This window comes from Octopus sinensis, linkage group LG7 (genome assembly GCF_006345805.1).
Source record: "Octopus sinensis linkage group LG7, ASM634580v1, whole genome shotgun sequence".
Taxonomy (NCBI): Eukaryota; Metazoa; Mollusca; class Cephalopoda; order Octopoda; family Octopodidae; genus Octopus; species Octopus sinensis.
In genome coordinates, this window is record NC_043003.1 from 101,251,628 (window position 1) to 101,272,444 (window position 20,817).

Here is a 20,817-nt window from a genome sequence, read left to right on the forward strand (position 1 = left end):
CCAAACATTCTATACCACTAAGCCAATATATACACAAACAAGTTGCATGAGCAATTTCAACAGTGACACGCACACATACACTCTTGCACACACACACACATACACTCTTGCACACATAGATACACATGCACACAAATGAAAGGCAATGAATGTGTGCATGTGTGTGTATGTGTACTCACTGACAAAAGTTCATGTTGCATCACTTTTGTGAAGTTTTGTCAGTGAACAGGTCATGCGTTCAAAGTGACAAAAATATTTTGACACAAATGAAATTTTTATGCCTTTAGTCGAGCAAATCGACCCCTAGTACTTATTCTATCGGCCTCTTTTGCCGAACCGCTAAGTTACGGGGACGTAAACACACCACCATCGGTTGTCAAGTGATGCTGGGATCAACACAGACACACAAACATATACATATATAAAAATATACGATGGGCTTCTTTCAGTTTCCGTCTACCAAATCCACTCACAAGGCTTTGGTTGGCCCAAGGCTATAGTAGAAGACACTTGCCCACAGCAGAAGACATTTTCCCCACAAATGATATAGACAAATTGTCTTTTTCGTTTTCCATTGTGAACTGTATGGATGGCTTTATTGAGTTCACATGATCTAACAGCACTTGGACATTTTGGTGGGACCAGAGTATAAAGGTGTCATCAACATATCGTAGCCATAGTATTGGTTTTAGTGGTGTTGATCCTAAAGCCAAATTCTCAAACTATTCCATGTATATATTGGCTATTACCAATGATAATGGTGAACCCATAGCTAAACCCTCCTCTTGTCGATATATATCAGTGTCCATACTGAAATAGGTAGTTTCTACACATAAGGTTAACATTTCCATCAAGTTTCTTATTAGTATACTAGTGCATTCTTTTAGATGGGTGTCTGCACAATGCAGTGAGAATAAATTTTGAGTAACCGTTAACTTAGGATAATTTTATTTTACTTTAAGGTATGGATGACTTAAATTTACTTTAAACCTCCCCGTTCTTCTAAACACCTAACCTTACGTGTACATATGCTCACATTTTTGCTAATGCTTGTATGAGCGTGTGTACTCGTGCCATGCGTTTATACATCCATACCGGTTAATGGTTATTTTCAATACTTTTCTCGCTGGATTAAGTGTTCATTTCTCTTTTTGTCTTCTGCAATTTTATTTTTGGATCTCCTATATATATGAATAATTTTCCTCCATCTGGCTGTTTTTCTCTCTACAAAACAAAAAGTTGCATTATGAAACTGTCATTTTAACGAGATTTTTTATACGTCTGCGCCACCAGATACTCCTGTACCAGTTTTTGTGTGTCCCACAAGAGGAGTCGATGCTAGATGTGTCGAAACAATTGTTGTGATTAATAATATATTCTCGTATATTCCATCTTCTGTCTTTCATTTCTTATATATATGTGTGTGTGTGTGTGTGTATATATATATACATACACACCCACACACACCCACATATATATGTACATACACACCCACACACACAGGGTGCCATCTAAGTTACGCATAAAGGAAAGTAAAACTGACATCTTGTTTTAACAGATATATTTACCAAAATTACATAAAAATATCTTAAAATACTAAAGAGTATATTTATTCAATAAAATCGCCATTGCCTTCAACAATGGCCTCCAGATGACTTTGGAATCTCCTGCAACACTTCTGGACGGTCTCCTTGTTTAATTTGGTGAATGCTGCCATAATCCTTGCCTTCAGTTCAAGTTTGATGTTACTAGGAGTTTTGTTGGTCTCTCACTCAACTGCACCCCACACAATAATCAAGGGGTTGCAGTCTGGAGAGTTAGGTGGCAAGATGTTAGGGATGATGTGGTTGCAGAAATTGCCTGACTGCATGGTACAGAGTCCTGTTGCCAGACATAGAGTCTTCTAGTACCTACCCTCTTCAGCCAGGGCAACACTACCTCCTCCAGGCACTTAATGTAGGCCTCTGTGTTGAGTCTGAGGCCATGTGGGAAGATGAACAGAGGCATAACATTGCCATCACTAGTGATCACTCCAAACACCATGATGTTGCCTGGATGTTTGATTTTTATCACTCTCGGTACATGTTTTGGGGACATGGGCAAATGTAACTAGTTTAGCTGACACCCTACTTAATCTAACATTGGAATGTTGATATTTGCTACACCAGTAACACTTAAATTTACGTTTTTAAGATCCCCATAATGCTTATACTTACAACGCCACTAACACCTATTCCTACCCCCAGTAGGGGAAATAATCTTAACACACTTGAATGTTTGAATGATATCAGGTCAGGAGTGAGAACAGGTGAAAAATGTCTAACAAACGAACACGACAACCTCCTCCTTCTTTCCAGGCACTGAATAATATCCCCACTCCCCGAGCCTCACCCCACATTCCTTTCCCAGTTTTCAGAGTTAGCACTGTCAATGTAGGCACACTGAAAGGTAGGTCTAATGAGATTGTAGAGATGCTTGAAAGGAGACATGTCAATGTATGCTGCATGCAAGAGGTAAGATGGAGAGGAGCTTCAGACAGGGTCCTCACAGGCAAGGCACATAGATATAAAATCTTCTGGGAAGGTAACATAGATGGAGTAGGGGGTGTAGGCATACTTCTTGCAGAGAAATGGGTGGTCATAGAGGTTGTCAGGGTATGCAATAGAGTGCTTAAGCTCAAGCTAGTCCTGCAGAACAGCACAGCTACAATTATCTCTGCCTATGCTCCTCAAGCAGGCCTACCAGATGATCAGAAGGACCGTTTTTATAATACCCTTTTACAGGCTGCCTCAAAGACAAGTGGCAATGACCTCATCTTTGCAGCTGGAGACTTTAATGGGCATGTTGGACGGCAATCCGGTATCTTCCTTGTGTATACGGGGGCTATGGTATTGGTTCCCAAAAGGCGGCGAGCTGGCAGAAACGTTAGCACGCCAGGCAAAATGCTTAGCGGTATTTCGTCTGCGTTACGTTGTGAGTTCAAATTCCGCCGAGGTCGACTTTGCCTTTCATCCTTTCGGGGTCGATAAATTAAGTACCAGTTACGCACTGGGGTCGATGTAATCAACTTAATACCTATATCTGTCCTTGTTTGTCCCCTCTGTGTTTAGCCCCTTGTGGGTAATAAAGAAATAGGTATTGGTTCCCAAAATGAAGGCAGAACTAGGCTACTGGAGTAACCTTTTAATCTGCAACACTAACTTCAGGAAGCAAACACAGTCACCTGATAACCTATCAATCAGGTGACTTAGCTAGCCAGATTGATTTCATCCTCAGACAGCAGGATGCAGGGTTGCTCTTAAATACAAAGACCCACCCGAGTGAAGAATGTACTCCCCAGCATAGACAAGCCATTAGTGACTTTAGACTCAAGGCCAGAAGGATGCCAAGAAGCAGACTAATCCAGAAAAGAATTTGGAAGCTAAAGAACCCTTCACGTGGTCAAAATTTTGGAAAAAGCCTCATCAAGAAATTTGATGAGTGGGAGGAGGAGCAACAGACCTCGGACATAGAGGGTAGCTGGAAATTCCTACAGGACAGCTAAGTGCCATAGACCAAGTCTGCGGGTGGTGCTAAGTCCCTTCCAGACCTAGAGTGGTGGTGGAATAATACAGTAGACAAAGGCATTAGAGCAAAGAAATAGGCCTGGAAAGCCTGGAACTGTACCAGATAATCAGGAGGGAGGCTGAGCGACAGGTATACATAGCCAAGGTAGAAGCAGATAAGAAGTTTGCCAATGTCCAGAGATGTGAGGACCAAAGAACTGAGGTATTTCGGATTGCAAGACAGTGTGTGAGATAAAATTGTGATGTCACAGGAGAGAAATGGATGATGGTGCACTTGCTTTTAATGATTCTGAAAAGAAAGAGGATTGGAGAAGCCATTATGAAAGACTGCTGAATGTGGAGAATGAATGGGAGGAGGAGAGCCTGCCAAATGTTGACCCAGTAGAGGGACAACCATCCAAATAGACAGAACCCTGGTAGATAAAGAAATTAAGGGTATGAAGCCAGGAAAAGCCCCCCAGCCCATCAGGAATCACTGCTGAGATGCTTAAAATATCTGGTGGTGTGGGTTATGGCCTAGTCACCCGTATTGTAAACCAGGTAGTTCATGATGGAGTCATACCCAATGACTGGCGTAGCTGCACAATAGTCAACTGCTACAAGGGTAAAGGTGATGCCTTGGATAGAAATAACTACAGGGGTATCAAACTGCTGGATCAGGTGATGAAGGTCACATAGCCCAGCTAATTAGGGAGAGAGTCTGCTCAGATGAGATGCAGTTCAGTTTTGTGCCAGGTAGAAGCACCACTATTGCCATATTCCTGGTATGGCAACTGCAGGAGAAATACCTAGCTAAAGATAAACCCCTGTACTTAGCTTTTGTGGACTTGGAGAAAGCCTTTGACAGGATCCTCTGATCCCTTATTTGGTGAGCGATGTGGAAACTAGGGATTGATGAATGGTTAATAAGGGCTGTACAGGCCCTATACAGAGATGCCATTAGTAAGGTTAGGGTTGGAAATGAGTATAGTGAAGAATTCCAGGTAGAAGTAGGGGTTCACCAAGGATCATCCCTCGGCTCTCTCTTATTCATCATAGTCCTCCAGGCAATAACAGAGGAATTCAAAACAGGTTGCCCCTGGGAGCTCCTCTATGCTGATGACCTGGCCCTCATAGCAGAATCACTACCAGAACTACAGAAGAAATTTCAGGTGTGGAAGCAAGGTTTAGAATTGAAGGGCCTTAGAGTCAATGTCGCAAAAACAAAAGTCCTAGTGAGTAGGAAGGCAAACACATCCCACACACCCCTTCAGGCAGGTGGCCCTGCTCGAACTGTAGAAAAGGTGTAGGTAGAAACTCCATAAGATGCACCCAGTGTAAGCTACAGACGCATAAGAGGTGCAGCAATATCAGAGGAAGATTAACTGAGAAGATAGCTTTTGTGTGCAGCAGGTGCAGAGGAGCAATAGACTCCACAGAGGACATGCGTAGGCTCAAAAGAAATGAAGCTAACATGATCCACTGGATGTGTAATGTCAGTGTCCATGCACAACAGAGTGTAAGCGCCCTGAGAGAAATGTTGGACATAAGAAGCATTGGATGCAGCATGCAGGAGAGACGTTTGCGTTGGTATGGTCACGTACTACGGATGGATGAGGAAAGATGTGTGAAGAAGTGCCACTCCCAAACTGTTGAAGGAATCCGGGGTAGAGGTGGACCCACGAAGACATGGGATGAGGTGGTCAAGCATGACTTTCGTATGTTGAGCCTCACAGAGGCTATGACGAAAGACCGAGACCTCTGGAGATATGCTGTGACTTCGAAGACCCGACAATTGAAGGGAGTTCATGGCTTGCAGGATGGCCTGCTGCGCTTGAGGAGACCTATTGTGTCAAGTTCATCAACATCAAAATAAAATTTGTATGGATATTGTAGTTGTGATACCTGTGCCGGTGGCATGTAGGGCCTCACAGAGGAAATGACGAAGACTGAGACCTCTGAGATATGCTGTGACTGTGAAGACCCGACAAATGGAGTGAGTTCACAGCTCGCAGGATGGCCTGCTGTGCTAACCTTGGATCGTAGAGCGACCTGCTATTCATGAGGAGACCTATTGAGTAAAGTATGTTAACACCAACATCAAAATGAAAATCAAATGGAAATTGTAGTTAAGATGCCCGTGCTGGTGACACGTTAAAAGCACCATCCGAACGTGGCAGATGCCAGCGCTGCCTGACTGGCATCCATGTCGGTGACACATAAAAGCACCAACCGATTGTGGCCATTTGTCAGCCTCCTCTGGCCTCTGTGCCGGTGGCACGTAAAAAGCACCCACTACACTCACGGAGTGGTTGGCATTAGGAAGGGCATCCAGCTGTAGAAACACTGCCAGATCAGACTGGAGCCTGGTGCAGCCTCTTGGCTTCCCAGACCCCGGTCGAGCCGTCCAACCCATGCTAGCATGGAAAACAGACGTTAAAGGATGATGATGATGAGGATGATTATTTGAATGAACTTGCACCTATTTTTATTTTTAATATTTTTGAACCAATTTAAAGTATCTCGGGTACAACTCCAGAGTTTAAGGTTATTTAATGTTTTAAGTTTGTCTTTTTTTTGTTTTTTAATGTTCTAGCTAAGAGCTGCGGCCATGCTGATGCACTGCTGTTAATATATCTATATATTTATCTAATATAAGTTTACTGAGGCTTCCTATATCGGACTTACAATTTTTTTAATAGATGTTTTACTAGTTTTATTCAAGAAATTTGTAACATATATAGTGGTTTTTACTAAATAATCTTTTAAAATACTATTAACTTACGTTTGACATAAAAACTGGTAATTTATACTTGTATAGTTAGGGGTAAGTCTTACACTAAATTCCCGTAATAGGTTGTAGGATTTGATGTGTTTATAATATAGTCATTGAGGATTTCCTTATGTTTAGCATTTTCTATATATATCGGTATTGTAATTTTAGGTGTTTAATTTTTTTAATCTTAAAAAACATATTTGTAATTTATATATTTCTATTATATTTTTATTCATATTCTTATTTTCTATCTAATATGACTTCTAATATGTATTTTTAACTTTGATCCTTTAATAATAATAATAAGATAAATAGCCTGAGGACGCACTGGTGGATTTATGTATTATGTATAGCCTTGATAAACACCCCACCAGTGCAGAAACATATGTAGCGTTTATTAGAAATACCTTCTTTCCCCACAGAGTAATAACAGTTAAGTTATATATATTTTTTCAAATAATTTTATTGTATTTTATATTAGGTTTTTTAACCACTTATATTATTTTATTGGATATAACTTTCTATGTGTATTCTATACAATAAGGTCATCCTGAAATAGGAGTTGTGGTTCTATTGGTAAAAGCCCAAATTTGTAATATTATAAATGATACTGTTTACATTGCATTATATATGCATATATATATACATACATATATATATATACATATATATACATACATAAATACATATATATGCATATATAAATACATATATATATATCTATATATACATGCACATATATATGTATGTGTGTGTGTGTGTGTATACATACATATCTATATATACACATATATTGAGACGTAATTTGAAAAGCCCGCCTCTTACATAGATATATAAGTGTGAACATTTCTATGTACTATGTTGGATACATTTGGTGTTTGTCTGGTATGTTGAATTTTGTTCATTTTTATGTGTCTTGATTATGCCTGCACTGACGATTAGAAGTGGATTATGTACACTATGAAATCATGATTTGCAGCTGAATCTGTTTTTAAAGGATGGCTTCCAAGTTGCATTCCCTCACTGTCGGTACACTGTATATTTATTATGGTAGTTTTGACTTTAAGAATCCCTCATAGCATGAGGCATTTATGTGTAGTAATGCCCTTAATATAATAAAGGGAATAATTATAAATTTTTCCCTTATAAGCTTTTCACACTGACTACTTGATAAATTCTTACAAAGATTTTATCCTATATTTAAATTTTATATATATATACGCATATATATGTGAATAGAATTGGACTGGTTTCAGCTCATGAGCTGTGGCCATGCTGGGGCACCACCATTTGGTATTGCTACATAACTTTTACTTCACCAATTTATTTTCGAACTTGACATTTGCTACATAAGGGAGTTTGATGCCACTGCTCTCATTTGCACTTCCTGCTGTGAAGTTGATTCATCTGGGACTCTTGACAGTAAGAGATCTAGTTTCGTTCTGATGAGACCAGGTTCTTCAGGATGATATTGAAGAGCTGTGGTCCTTTAAAGCCCATGTGTCTTAATACTTTGTCCTATATTTTGATGGCAAAGTTTGGATCTTTGGCACTATGCAGTAACACCCTATTCTAGTGTTAGTGTAACACTCAATGCCCAAGTTTGAGACAAGTCCCTCCAGGATCTTCCAGATGTATATTATGGCATCTTTTATACCTACACTCCAGAGAATAGAGTCTCAATCTCTTGAGTCTTTACCTGTGACTTATATGCCACATAGAGGCTATCTACTTTGTGTAGCTTTATTGGACTGCCTCAAGTTCTGAAATTAATTTTACATTGGTTGGTGACCATAGCTAGAAGCAATAGTCCAAGCAGCTTAGGATAAATGTCCTCCAGAGAACCATCATGGTTTCCTGATTTCTCGATTTAAAAATTTCTAAGAATCCATCAGGTTAGCTGTCTGCATTTCATTGCCAATTTAGCAACATGTACATGGAAAGATGAATCATTACTCATGTAAATGCCCAGGTCTTGCACTGACTGTATCTCTGGGATTGCAATCCCTCCAGGTCTAGTGTATTTTATTGGTAGTGCAGTCAGTTTTGCATGCTGATAGCACAAGGCTTGAAACTTTTCAGCATTAAGCTTTGTGTTATTCTTCTTAGCCTACTTGTATGTTTCATCTAACTCACGTTGCAGATACATAGCGTCTTCAGGGTTCTGTATCACCTGTGAGACTTTTGTATCATATGCATAACTTGTGATTGTTGCTCTCTGTATGGCTGAAGGTATATCTGAGAGGGCCATTATAAACAGTAGTGGTTACAAAACAGTGCATTGGGGGACACTGCTCAATATTTGCGTGTCTTTGGAGTTAGCCCCATGACTAACTCTTGACTCTGGAGTTAGCCCCATAACTCTGCTTGACTTCTGTTTCAGTAAGTCATGCAGCCATTCTCCCAATTTCCTGACTGTGCCAAGATCACGCACTTTGTAACATATCATTCCATCATTAACGTTGTCAAAAGCCTTCGCAAAGTTGCGATATATCACTTCCACATTTGAGTGGCTGAGAAGCTTCTTCAATACCCAGTCATAATGCTGAGTTATGCAGCTTCTTCCTGGTCAGAAACCATGTTGGATGTCAGTCAGCAAGTCATTTTCTCAAAGAAGGTGATTAGATTTCTTCTAACTATACATATATAGGCATAGGCATGGCTGTGTGGTAACATGGTTCTGGGTTCAGTTCCATTGTGTGTCACCTTGGGCAAGTGTCTTCTACTATAGCCTCAAGTTGACCAAACCCTTCTCAGTGAATTTGGTAGAGGGAAACTAAAAGAAGCTTGCCGTATATAGATATATACATATGTATGTATGCATTTGTTTGAGTCTCTGTCCCCTCCAGCATCACTTAACGAACAATACTGGCATGTTTCCATCACTGTAACTTAACAGTTCAGCAAAAGGTCCAATAGAATAAGTACTAGGCTTAGAAAGAATAAGCCTAGGAGTTAATTTGTTCGACTAAAGGTGGTGCTCTAACATGGCTGCAGTCAAATGACTGAAACAAGTAAAGAATAAAATATATATATACACACACAGACACATAAATATATATAAACAGGCGTAGGAGTGGCTTTGTGGTAAGTAGCTTGCTTACCAACCACATGGTTCCAGGTTCAGTCACACTGCGTGGCACCTTGGGCAAGTGTCTTCTACTATAGCCTCGGGCCAACCAAAGCTTTGTGAGTGGATTTGGTAGATGGAAACTGAAGGAAGCCTGTCATATATATGTATATATATATATGTATATGTATGTGTGCATGTATATGTTTGTGTGTCTGTGTTGGTCCTCCTCAACATCGCTTAATAACCAATGCTGGTGTGTTTATGTCCCCGTAACTTAGCGGTTCGGCAAAAGGAGACCGATAGAATAAGTACTAGGCTTACAAAAGAATAAGTCCTGGTGTCGATTTGCTTGACTAAAAGGCGGTGCTCCTCATGGCCACAGTCAAATGACTGAAACAAGTAAAAGAGTATACATATATATATATAAACATGGACATATTTCCAACCACACACACACACACACACACACACACACACACACACACACTTCATCAAGGAACCCTCCCTAAAAGTGAATGTTTGAAAGTAAAGTGGAGAATTTGAATTCTTCATTCCAAATGTGGTTCATCTCTACAAATGTTCAGACATATCTACATGTAGCATTGGGATGTTTTTAGCTTTGTGTGTGTATTATTTTATTTACTGATTGATTTTTCAATAGTTAATTTGCAAATATTATACTACTTTTCCCTCCAAAAATGAATGTCTGGAAGGGATATATTCTAAATATAACTCAAAGAGAAAAAGAAAGGAAGAAAAAAGGGAAAAAGAAAGAAAAAAAGAAAGGAGGTAAAAAGGGATAGAAAGAAAGCAAAAAGACTTTCAGTGATGACCAAACTACACCTGTTTTTTTTTTAAAGTGATCACCATCCTTAAACTCATTCCAATACAATGGTAAAAGGAAAAATAAATAAATGAAAGAATGAATGGTGAATAGGATGGTGGATACCCTTTCTCTCTTTTACCCTCTACCCATCTGACTGACTGTCTGTCTGTCTACCTATCAGTAGTCACAGCCCATCTTCCTGAAGCGATTTGTGGTTTGTCTGCCTTTCTACTTATTAAGACTTTGGTTTTTGCGACATTGATTCTAAGGCGCTTCGATTCTAGACTTTGCTTCCACACCTGAAACTTTTCCTCTAGTTCTGATTGGGACTCAGCTATTAGAGCAAGGTCATCAGCATAGAGAAGCTCCCAGGTGCATCTTGTTTTCAATTCCTCTGTTATTGCCTGGATGACTATGAAGAATAAGAGGGAGCTGAGGACTGATCCTTGGTGGACCCCTACCAAGAATTCTTCACTGTACTATTTGCCAGCCCTCACCTTACTGACAGCATCTCTGAACATGGTTTGTACAGCTCTCACTAACCATTCATCTATCCCTAGTGTCCTCATTGACCACCAGATAAGGGATCGGGGGGACCCTGTCAAAGGCTTTCTCCATCCCAATGAAAGTCAGGTACAGAGGTTTATCTTTGGCTATGTATTTCTCCTGCAGCCGTCTTACCAGAAATATAGCATCAGTGGTGCTTTTCCTTGGCACAAACTCAAAGTAGATCTCATCTATACTGACTCTCTCCCTAATTAGTTGGGCTATGACCCTCCCGTGACTTTCATCACCTGATCCAACAACTTGGTACCTCTGTAATTATTTATATCTAATGCATCACCTTTACCTTTGTAGCAGTTGACTATGGTGCTGCTACACCAGTTATTGGGTATGACTCCTTCATGTACTACCTGACTGACTATACAGGTGACTAGACTATAACCAACACTGCCAGATATTTTAACCATCTCTGCGGTGGTTCCTGATGGGCCAGGAGCTTCCCTGTCTTCATATCCTTAATTGCTTTATCTACCAAGGTACTGTTAATTCGAATAGCTGGTCCCTCTGTTGGGTCGACATTCGACAGACTCTCTTTCTCACATTCATTTTCTTTATTCAGCAACCTTTCATAGTGGTGTCTCTAAGTCTCTCTCTTTGCAGCCTCATTAAATGCAAGTGAGCCATTATCCATGCAGATGCATTTCTCTCCTACAACATCATCATTCTCTCTCACACACTGTCTTAAAACACGAAACACTTCAAGTCTTTGGTCCTCACTATGCAGAACATTGGTAAATTTTTTCTTATCTGCTTCTCCTCTGGCTAAGTAAACCTGCCTCCTAGCTTCCCTTCTGGCAGTCTGAGACAATTTCCTGCTACCACTGTTCTTCCAGTCTTTCCATGCCTGTTTTTTTTCTCTAATGACCCTGTCAACTACATTGTTCCACCATCACGTTACCATCATGCTTTCTTTCTGATCATGAAGTCGCTAAGTACTAATGTACGTTGTGGGGTGCATTCTTCACTAAGAAAGGTTTTGGCATTTATAAGTAGCCATCTTTCCCGTTTCCTGGCAAGGATGTAATCAATTTGACTAGTGTGACTACCAGATTGGAAGGTGAATAGGTGACTGGCAGGTTTCCTGGAGTTAGTATTCCAAAACATAAGATCATTTGTATCGCAGAACTCCAGTAGCCTGGTTCCTTCCTCATTACGGGAACCAAAGCCATAGCTTCCATGCACTGCATGGAAGACCCCTGCATGTTGTCCAACATGCCCATTGAATTCGCCAGCCACAAAGAGAAGGTCTCTGTATTTCATCGATGAGGTAGTGTATACATACTTTTCAAAACACTATCTGGTTTAAAAAGCCACATCAGATGCCATGATAGTTCTAAAGTGTAGGTACAGGAGTTGGTCAAACTCTGCATAAGGAGTAGACAACCAGCAAATATATATATATATATATAGAGAGAGAGAGAGATAGATAGATAGATAGATAGATATATGCATACACATATATACATGCATATACACATACACCCACACACATGCGTCTACATTCCTACATACACATCCTTATATATATACACATGCACACATACACATATGTACACATATATGCACTCAGATACTTATACACAGATAGGTGGGTATATATGCACATATGCATATACATACATATATATACATTAAAAAAAAAATTATATGATTTCTAACTTGCATATCTGGACATACAGATATATATTTTTTTATATATACATATATTTACATATATACACACATATACATCCACATACTTACATAGGTATATACATGCACAAATACATATACATACATTTACAAATGCATACTTACATATACACACATACATACATACATACATACATACATACTTACATATAGACACATTTACATACATGCTTACATATATATATATATAAAACAGTCCTTGGACAAAAATTGTATGCACATTTTGCTTTGACAGTTAATGGTGGTCAAACCGAGGCTAGGATCAAGCTGAAATTTGGCAGGGATACTAAATGTGTGGTGAGGATGAGACCCTTGATGGTTAAAATTCGCAAGCTATAAAGATGTGGTTGCTATGGTAAAATGAGTGAAAATTCATCGTCTTTAAACGAACTTTGACAAGTGTTTGTTGTTTCTCTCTTACAGTTATCACACTTTCTTCTTCCATCTCTCTCTTTCCCCACTTCCCTCCTCTTTATCTCTATAACGGCTTTTGACAGCTTCTACTCACTCTCTTTCCCTCTCTGTATTCGCTGTCTCTCTGTCGCTCTTTCTTCCCCAGCCTCTCTCTCTCTCTGTACATCTTTCTGTATTTATAGAGAGAAAGCGTTGACAGCCACAAGTGTGATTAATGGAGAAGAATAAAATAGTAAATAATTATATTGTGTCGGAAATATATTTCACTCTCCTGAAGTTTAAATATTCCCACTATAGGGCTTTTACAACAGTGAATTATTATCGCCCACCACCGCACAATAATGATAACAGATATTATTAATCAGATATTTATTATGTTAATTTATATAAGTGTGTGTGTGTATAAATATATATATATATATAATGTGTGTGTAGATATATATATATAAAGTGTACATATCGATATTTGAATATATATGTGTGTGTGTGTATATATATATGTGTGCATATGTGGTTGGATTGAGCTGAAAATTTGCACACCTATGTTAAAAGTGCTGGCAAACTTGCATAGCAATTTTGAGTTTGCTCATTAGAAACGCGTGGCCTCCAGAGCAACATTCTTCATCTTTTAAAATGTGGCCCGTGTAGACCCGAATGAAACTGGGTTATAATACCATCATCATCGTTGAAACAAATAAAACAATAATAAACTATTTTAATCCCAAGCAAGGCCAGGTTTGTCTTCTAGTATATATATATATATATATATATATATACATATACACACACACATATATACACATATGTATATACATACACACACACACACACACATATATACATGCATAGTCGCATAGTCACACATACATAAATAAAAAAAAACCCTACTAGTATCCTTCGATGTAGTGAATCTCTATTCTAACATTCCGCTTAGCCTAGGAATGGAGGCAATCCAATTCTGGCAAGAGAATTACTCCAATGAACTCCCACATCACATCAAAAAAGAATTTGTAATGAAAGGGCTAAAATTTATCTTAGAGAATAACTTCTTCGTATTCAATGACAACTTCTATCAACAGAATTCGATGACTGCGATGGGTATGAGAATGGCTCCCTCCTTTGCTAACCTAGTCATTCTTTATCTTAAGGGACTAGAAAAATATGGAAACCCATTTTCCCTGTACATAGAAAATAATTGGAAGAGATATCTAGATGCCTGCTTCATTCTTTGGCATGAAAGTATAGAGAGAGTTAAAGTATTTGAAGCACCTCTAAATGGACTTGACATAAATATTAAATTTATGATGGAATATAGCCATCAACAACTTCCATTCCTCAACATCCTCATTAAGAAATCCAAAAGCAAAATAGAAAGAGACATATACTATAAGCCCACGGACTCCAAACAATATCTACCATTTAACTCATGCCACCCCAGACACACTAGAATGAATGTTTCCTTCAACCTCACAAAAACTATAGCATCTGATACAAGCACCAAGGACGCATGACTACATGAACTAAAGGATACACTCATCAGCAGGAATCACCCACCATCACTAATTGACATAGGTTTTTAACATGCCCTACAACTCAACATCCAAGAACTCAGACATCCTAAACTAAAGAAGCATTTACAATCAAAAACCCTACCATACATATTCACACACAACCCCCTAAACAATAAGGCCTTCAACACTATCCTCTAGAACATTCCTTTACTAAAAGGGGACGATAGAATGAATCAAATCCTCCTAACACACACCATCATAAAGAGCAAAAGACAACTCAAGTCAATGAAAAGTCTTCTAACATAAGCCCAAGTACACCCATCAACAACACTGAAACTGACAGTAAAAAAATGCAGAAGACCTAACTGTGGTATATGCGTCAGCCTAATTGAGGGATCGGAGTACTCCTTCAAAAAGGGTCAACATTTTACAGTGAAAACAATTTCACATGAGCTTTGGAAAACATAATATATGAGTCAGCTTGCTCAGGGTGTCGATACCAATATATTGGCCAAACTAAAAACAGTATGCCAGAGGATGACCATACATAGATCCCAGATTAAAATATGGGAATACAGAAAAATAGCATTAAGTCAACACCTCAATATTTGTGCCACTAATGAATAACTCAACTTTAGAATTTTTCCCCTTGATAAATTCAGGGACAATGCAACCTATAATCAATGCAGTAGCAAGAATCATATTTTATCGCAAATGCTTCCACCATAGATAACACAATAGATATATTAAGAACAGTCACTACCTATGAATTTATTAAGAACAGTTCCTATCACTACTGCTACAACCACAACAGGTCACTTTTAAGTCACTTGACCATTAAAGATGATTCCACAAACAGCCTCTACTACTGTCAAACCACTCCTGATTTTTTTTCTTTTCTTTCTTTCTTCTTCTCCCTCTTCTTTTCCTACTCTTTCTTCCTCTTCTTTTTCTTTCTCTTCTTTTCCATCTCTTTCCTCCACTGTTTAAAATCACCAAACTTCAGAACCAACTTCTCTGCACCCATAAACACTATTTTTTCAGATCTGCTACTATCTACTGAGCCTTCACAAAGGAAAAGAGAGAGACAGACAGACAGACAGACAGAAAAAACAGAAGTCCTACCTATCTGAAGACTATGGAAATATTTGAAAAACATTTTATTTAATATTTTCTTTGATTTAATTGCTTTTCCTGTTTTAAAAAGTTGAAAAGACTGAAACCAGTACAAAATGTATTTCATGATAAAATTATTTGAGCATTTTCTACCTTGCCTTATTTTCCTTATATATATATATACATATATATATATATATATATATATCATTATGAAAATAAACATTATCATTTTTATTTTCGAAAACGAATTATAACATAACAATCATTAATGTCTTACCTATATTTTCACCACTGTAGCTAACAGCCAAATGATATCATTGTTTCTCTCTATATATTCATATTACATATTTGAAGTAATATTATTTTCATTTTGTGAAGTTTGGTACAGAAGTGCTATATGCCTCGAAGCGGTCATATTTTGTGAAGTGAAGTTTTGTGTAGAAGAATTCTAAATTTGTAAATAGTGACATTGGAAACGGCAAGCAAAAAATGCCACCAAAGAATAGACCTTCATTTGAAAGAAAGTCTCATAAAACTAGGGCAATGTGGCTAAAACGAGAAAAGGAAAGTGAAGAGCAGCAACAAGAGAGACTCCAGAAACAAAGGTAAAGAGCAGTAGAATATAGGAAAAATGAATCAGAAGAACTAAGATGAAAAAGACTTGCTGATGATAGGACAATGAAAGCAACTTTTCACCAAAAGGAATCAACTGTATGAAAATCATCAAGACAGCAAATGGAGAGAAATAGAGCAGCTTAAAATCGGTTGGATGAAACTCAAACAACTCAAAAGCTATCTGAACAGAGAACAAGAACCAAAGATTTATGATTTAAAAACTTTTTCAAGTGGAACTTTGCTGCTTTTAGTTATCATCCATGTCAAGACTATGCCTCAGAACCTTTAATTCAAATATTCTCAATGAACGAGTTTTGTCAAAACTGTGGTGCTAAAAATGGAAAGGTAAATCACTTGGATTGTGCCGTTCAAATGGAAAGATTAAGTTGAAGCTATTACCTGAACCACCAGAACCCTTGAGGGGACTGCTGGTTACTACAACTACTGAATCAGGACATGTACTTCAAAATATATAGAAGTACAATGATGCATTCCAAATGACATCAATGAAGGTGGCTTTATGCCCACTTTCTGATATAAAGCAGTTGACAACATTAGAAATGAGAAGGGTGAAATATTCTTTCTAGATGCACCAGAAGAAAATGGAAAGACATTTGTTATAAAACTACTTTTGGTAAACGTTAGACAGCAAAGAAAAATTGCCACTGCAATTGAATCATCAGGCATTGCCGCGACCCATCTACCTGAAGGCTGTACAGCCTATTCGATTTTCAAATTTCCATTGGATATATAGTCTAATGAAAGTCCTGTGTGCAATATCAGTAAGAATTCAGAAATAGCTGATATTCTCAGAAAATACCAAATGATAATATGGGATGAATGAACAATGGCACATAAGAGAGCCTTTGAAGCTGTTGACAGGTCATTGTGAGATATTACCACACTCTTTACCTCCCTCCCTCCCCCCCCCTCTCTCTCTATCTATCTCTCTGTATACGTATCATCTCTCATACATTACTTTCACTTTGCTTAAAACTTTGTCTTGTAATGTTTACTTTCATCATGCACAAAATGCTAGCTTCCAAATACTGCTTTCTGATTGGGTAAAAATTATATATCATTTCTTCAAACTATATTTGTGCCATAAACAAAAAGCCAATGTTCTAAAAGAGACAGATTAACAATGGAACTAATTTTGCCACAACTTCAAATTAGAGCTAAGAGAAATGAAACTAAATAGGAACTTAATCAAATCCTTTTGATATATTACTAACAACGACAGCACTGTTACATCACAAATATATTGTTAGATTTATTACCAAAGTGCATCCATACATATACACAGGTTTGAGGAAACAAGGAATTTTAAAAACATTGTATCAAAATTCAAATATACATATATTTTGGTGGTTTTGATGTGTGTGTGTGTGTGTGCATCATTTGTGAAATTAAGTAGAGTATTTATTGTAGACAATAACAATGTAGAATAATGACTGACTCATTGACTACAACATATTGTGTATATTAAAAGTAATTAAACTTGTATAATATTTGGGATGTGATAAATATAATTTTTTTGTTCTGTTATTTGAGCATTTTTGTTAACGTCCTTATACTCTTATTAGCAATTGCCATCACATATGTTTTTCAACAATACTTCCAACTGGAAAAATCAAATATTCATACATGCAAGCCAAAATGTTATAGTTATCACAAAGTTTAATGACATTTTTTTTTTATTAATGGCATGGACACTCTAGTTCTAAAATAATGTTTGTACTTAAACCAACTGACTACACTCAATTAAGTTGAAATTGTAATCCTTTATGATTTGTAAAGGAAATAAATGAAAATTATCCATCACCAATTTAAAGGAAGCAACACAATAACAATATGATCCAGTGGAATAGAGAATTACTAGGTATCGATGCATGATGAAAGACTCATATTATAGCAATGTTACTACAGATCAGAAAAGGGTAACTCAGGAATATAATAAATATTATACAAATGGTAGCAGGAATCCGTAACATTGTCATTAATGTTAATGCTTTAGCATCAATATAGTATGGTATGTGGACAGTTTCTTGAATCAACAACCATTTGAATTATAGCAAATATTAAAATTTCTTTTCTAAAAGTTTATATATGTTGTCATTGTACTCATCATCATAATTTAGCATCTGTATTCATTGTTGGCATGGGCTGAATGGTTTAACAAGATCAGAGAGGTCTACTGTCTGTTTTGGCATGGTTCCTATCCTTTGATGCCCTTACTAATGCCAGTCTCGTTTCAGAATGTGCTGTGTATTTTTTCGTGTTTCTTTAATTGAGGAAGATGGCTTATCCCAGGTATTGAGAAGCAAAAGTATGATAATGGGATAGGAACAGGAGTTTTACAGGAGACAGATGGCCACCCCCAGCTGGAAAAGGGGAGAAGATGGTGCTGATGATGTATCAGGACATATACTCATGGTACAGGAGGATGTGAGGAGATGGGGATAGTGGAACAAGTAAGTTTGCAAGAATGTGAGGTGAGTGACAGAGGGTGAGAGAAAGGGATACAGATGATGCTGTGAACAGCAAACAGAGGAGAGGACATGATCAATCAGGAATATCAGTTTGTGAGAAGATGGAAGGAAATAAGTGCAGGTCAAAGAGGAGGAGATAAGTTGTAGTATAAAAATAGTGGGGTGGAAAGCAGTATTGTAATAAAACCATACAGACAAGAAATAGGGAGACAGTGTGAAGTGAGAGTGAGGGATGCTCAGTTAGGAGGGCAGAGATCAAAGGCATGTAGGAGAATATATAGGGAAAGAGGGAGAGAGAGAGGAACAAAGGTGAGGGAAGGGCTCAATGGGCGATACGAGATGGTATAGAATAGTGGTATGGTATGATATTGAGAATGCAAGGTGGTGACATGGGGAGATGGTTTTAAGAAGGGAAACTAGTAGCATAAAAGTTTTGGGGAATGAAAAATGTGCATCTCAGCATGATGCATTACAGCAGCTAAGACAGTGCTGTAGTTAAGAGAAATTGAACAAGATGGTAAATATATACGAGATGGTATCAAAAAGTTACTGGACTAGTTCTATAGCATGCCAACAGATAGCAGCACATGGTTGTATGCACAGTGAAAGCTAGCCTTCAAAAGGCAGTATGCCAAGTGACATAACTGTGTTTACTTCGCAAGTTGTGAAATTTGAGATTTTGTGATCATGTGTATGCTATAGTCTGCGATTTTTGTCATGGAAAGGAAGTTGCAACAAATCACCAATGTGAAAATTGCATTAAACTTGGGAAATCTGCTACAGAGACACTGTGCATGCTTTGGCAAGCTTACGATGACAAAAGATGAAAGGGAGGCCATAAAAGAACATTAACATAAGCTCCACCGATTTTCAGATATTCACACACAATAACAGTTTAATAAAAACAAAAATTGTTAATAATTTATAGGTGCAGAGTGGTTGTGTGGTAAGTAGCTTGCTTACCAACCACATGGTTCCAGGCTCAATCCCACTGCATGGCACCTTGGGCAAGTGTCTTCAACTATAGACTTGGACCAACCAAAGCCTTCTAAGTGGATTTGGTAGATAAAAACTGAAAGAAACCAGTCGTGCGCGCGCATGTGTGTGTGTGTGTATGTGTGTGTGGTGTGTGTTTGTGTGTCTATGTTAGTGCCCCCTTACTCGCTTGACAATTGATGTTGGTGTGTTCACATCCCCGTAACTTAGCAGTTCAGCAAAAGAGACCGAAAGAATAAGTATTGGAGTCGATTTGCTCGACTAAAGGCGGTGCTCTAGTATGACCACAGTCAAATGACTGAAACAAATAAAAGAAGAAAAGAATAAAACCATTTTCCCTCCTATTTTCCAAATTTCAAATATTCACTGAAATTCAGACAATTTTTCTTCATTCAACTGATTTGAATTACTTATATCTCCATCAACTGTTCAACTAATAAACTGACTACAGCTAGATTATCGAAGACAGTTATAAAACAACAGAAAGATCTGAGCAGATATGATGCGAGTTACTCAGCTGAAGAATGGTGAGCCTGTATATTGTTGTTGTTTAGCTCCAAAAGAACACTTGAACAACCAGACCAATGATCAAATGAAGTTCAGCTATGACCATTCTTTTCTTTGGTGGGTGGGTTGGGAATACATAAGGACTATATATTATTTCTATGAGTCTTCCTCCTTCTAATATGATGGAATGTAATTTGAGTGAGATTTGGTAACCATTTCTAGGAAATTGAATTACCACATAGAAACGTTTTCAATGGCTCACCCAACCATAGGTGTTATGTAGTGGTGCATCTGGGGTGAGGTATAAATACCCCTACCTTCTTAGCTAACCATAAAATGGGAGATGGTTTGTATTATTAAAATGGAATAGCCTAGATGAAATGCAGTTTGGTTTTGCAGAAGGGAGAAGCACTACTGATGGTAGGCAACTGCAGGAGAATTAGTCAAAAACAAACCTCTGTAATTGGCTTTTGTTGACATGGGAAAAGCCTTTGACAGGGTTTTCTGCTCCCTTATCTGGTAGTCAATGTGGAAGCTAGAGATAGATGAATGGTTGGTGAGAACTTCTCCTCACAAAGTTACTGGCCTTGTGCCAAAATTTGAAAACACTTGAAGGAGATGAGGTGACAGAATTGTTAGCATGTGAGATAAAATGCTTCATGACATTCCAGCTCTTTATGTTCAATG

At 38.0% G+C, this 20,817-nt stretch overlaps 1 protein-coding gene across 6 annotated transcripts in view; it reads right to left on the minus strand.

Moving 5' to 3' along the window:
• LOC115214039 (vasculin) overlaps positions 1-20,817 on the minus strand; it is a 202,954-nt gene that overhangs the window by 86,693 nt on the left and 95,444 nt on the right. The window lies entirely within an intron of this gene.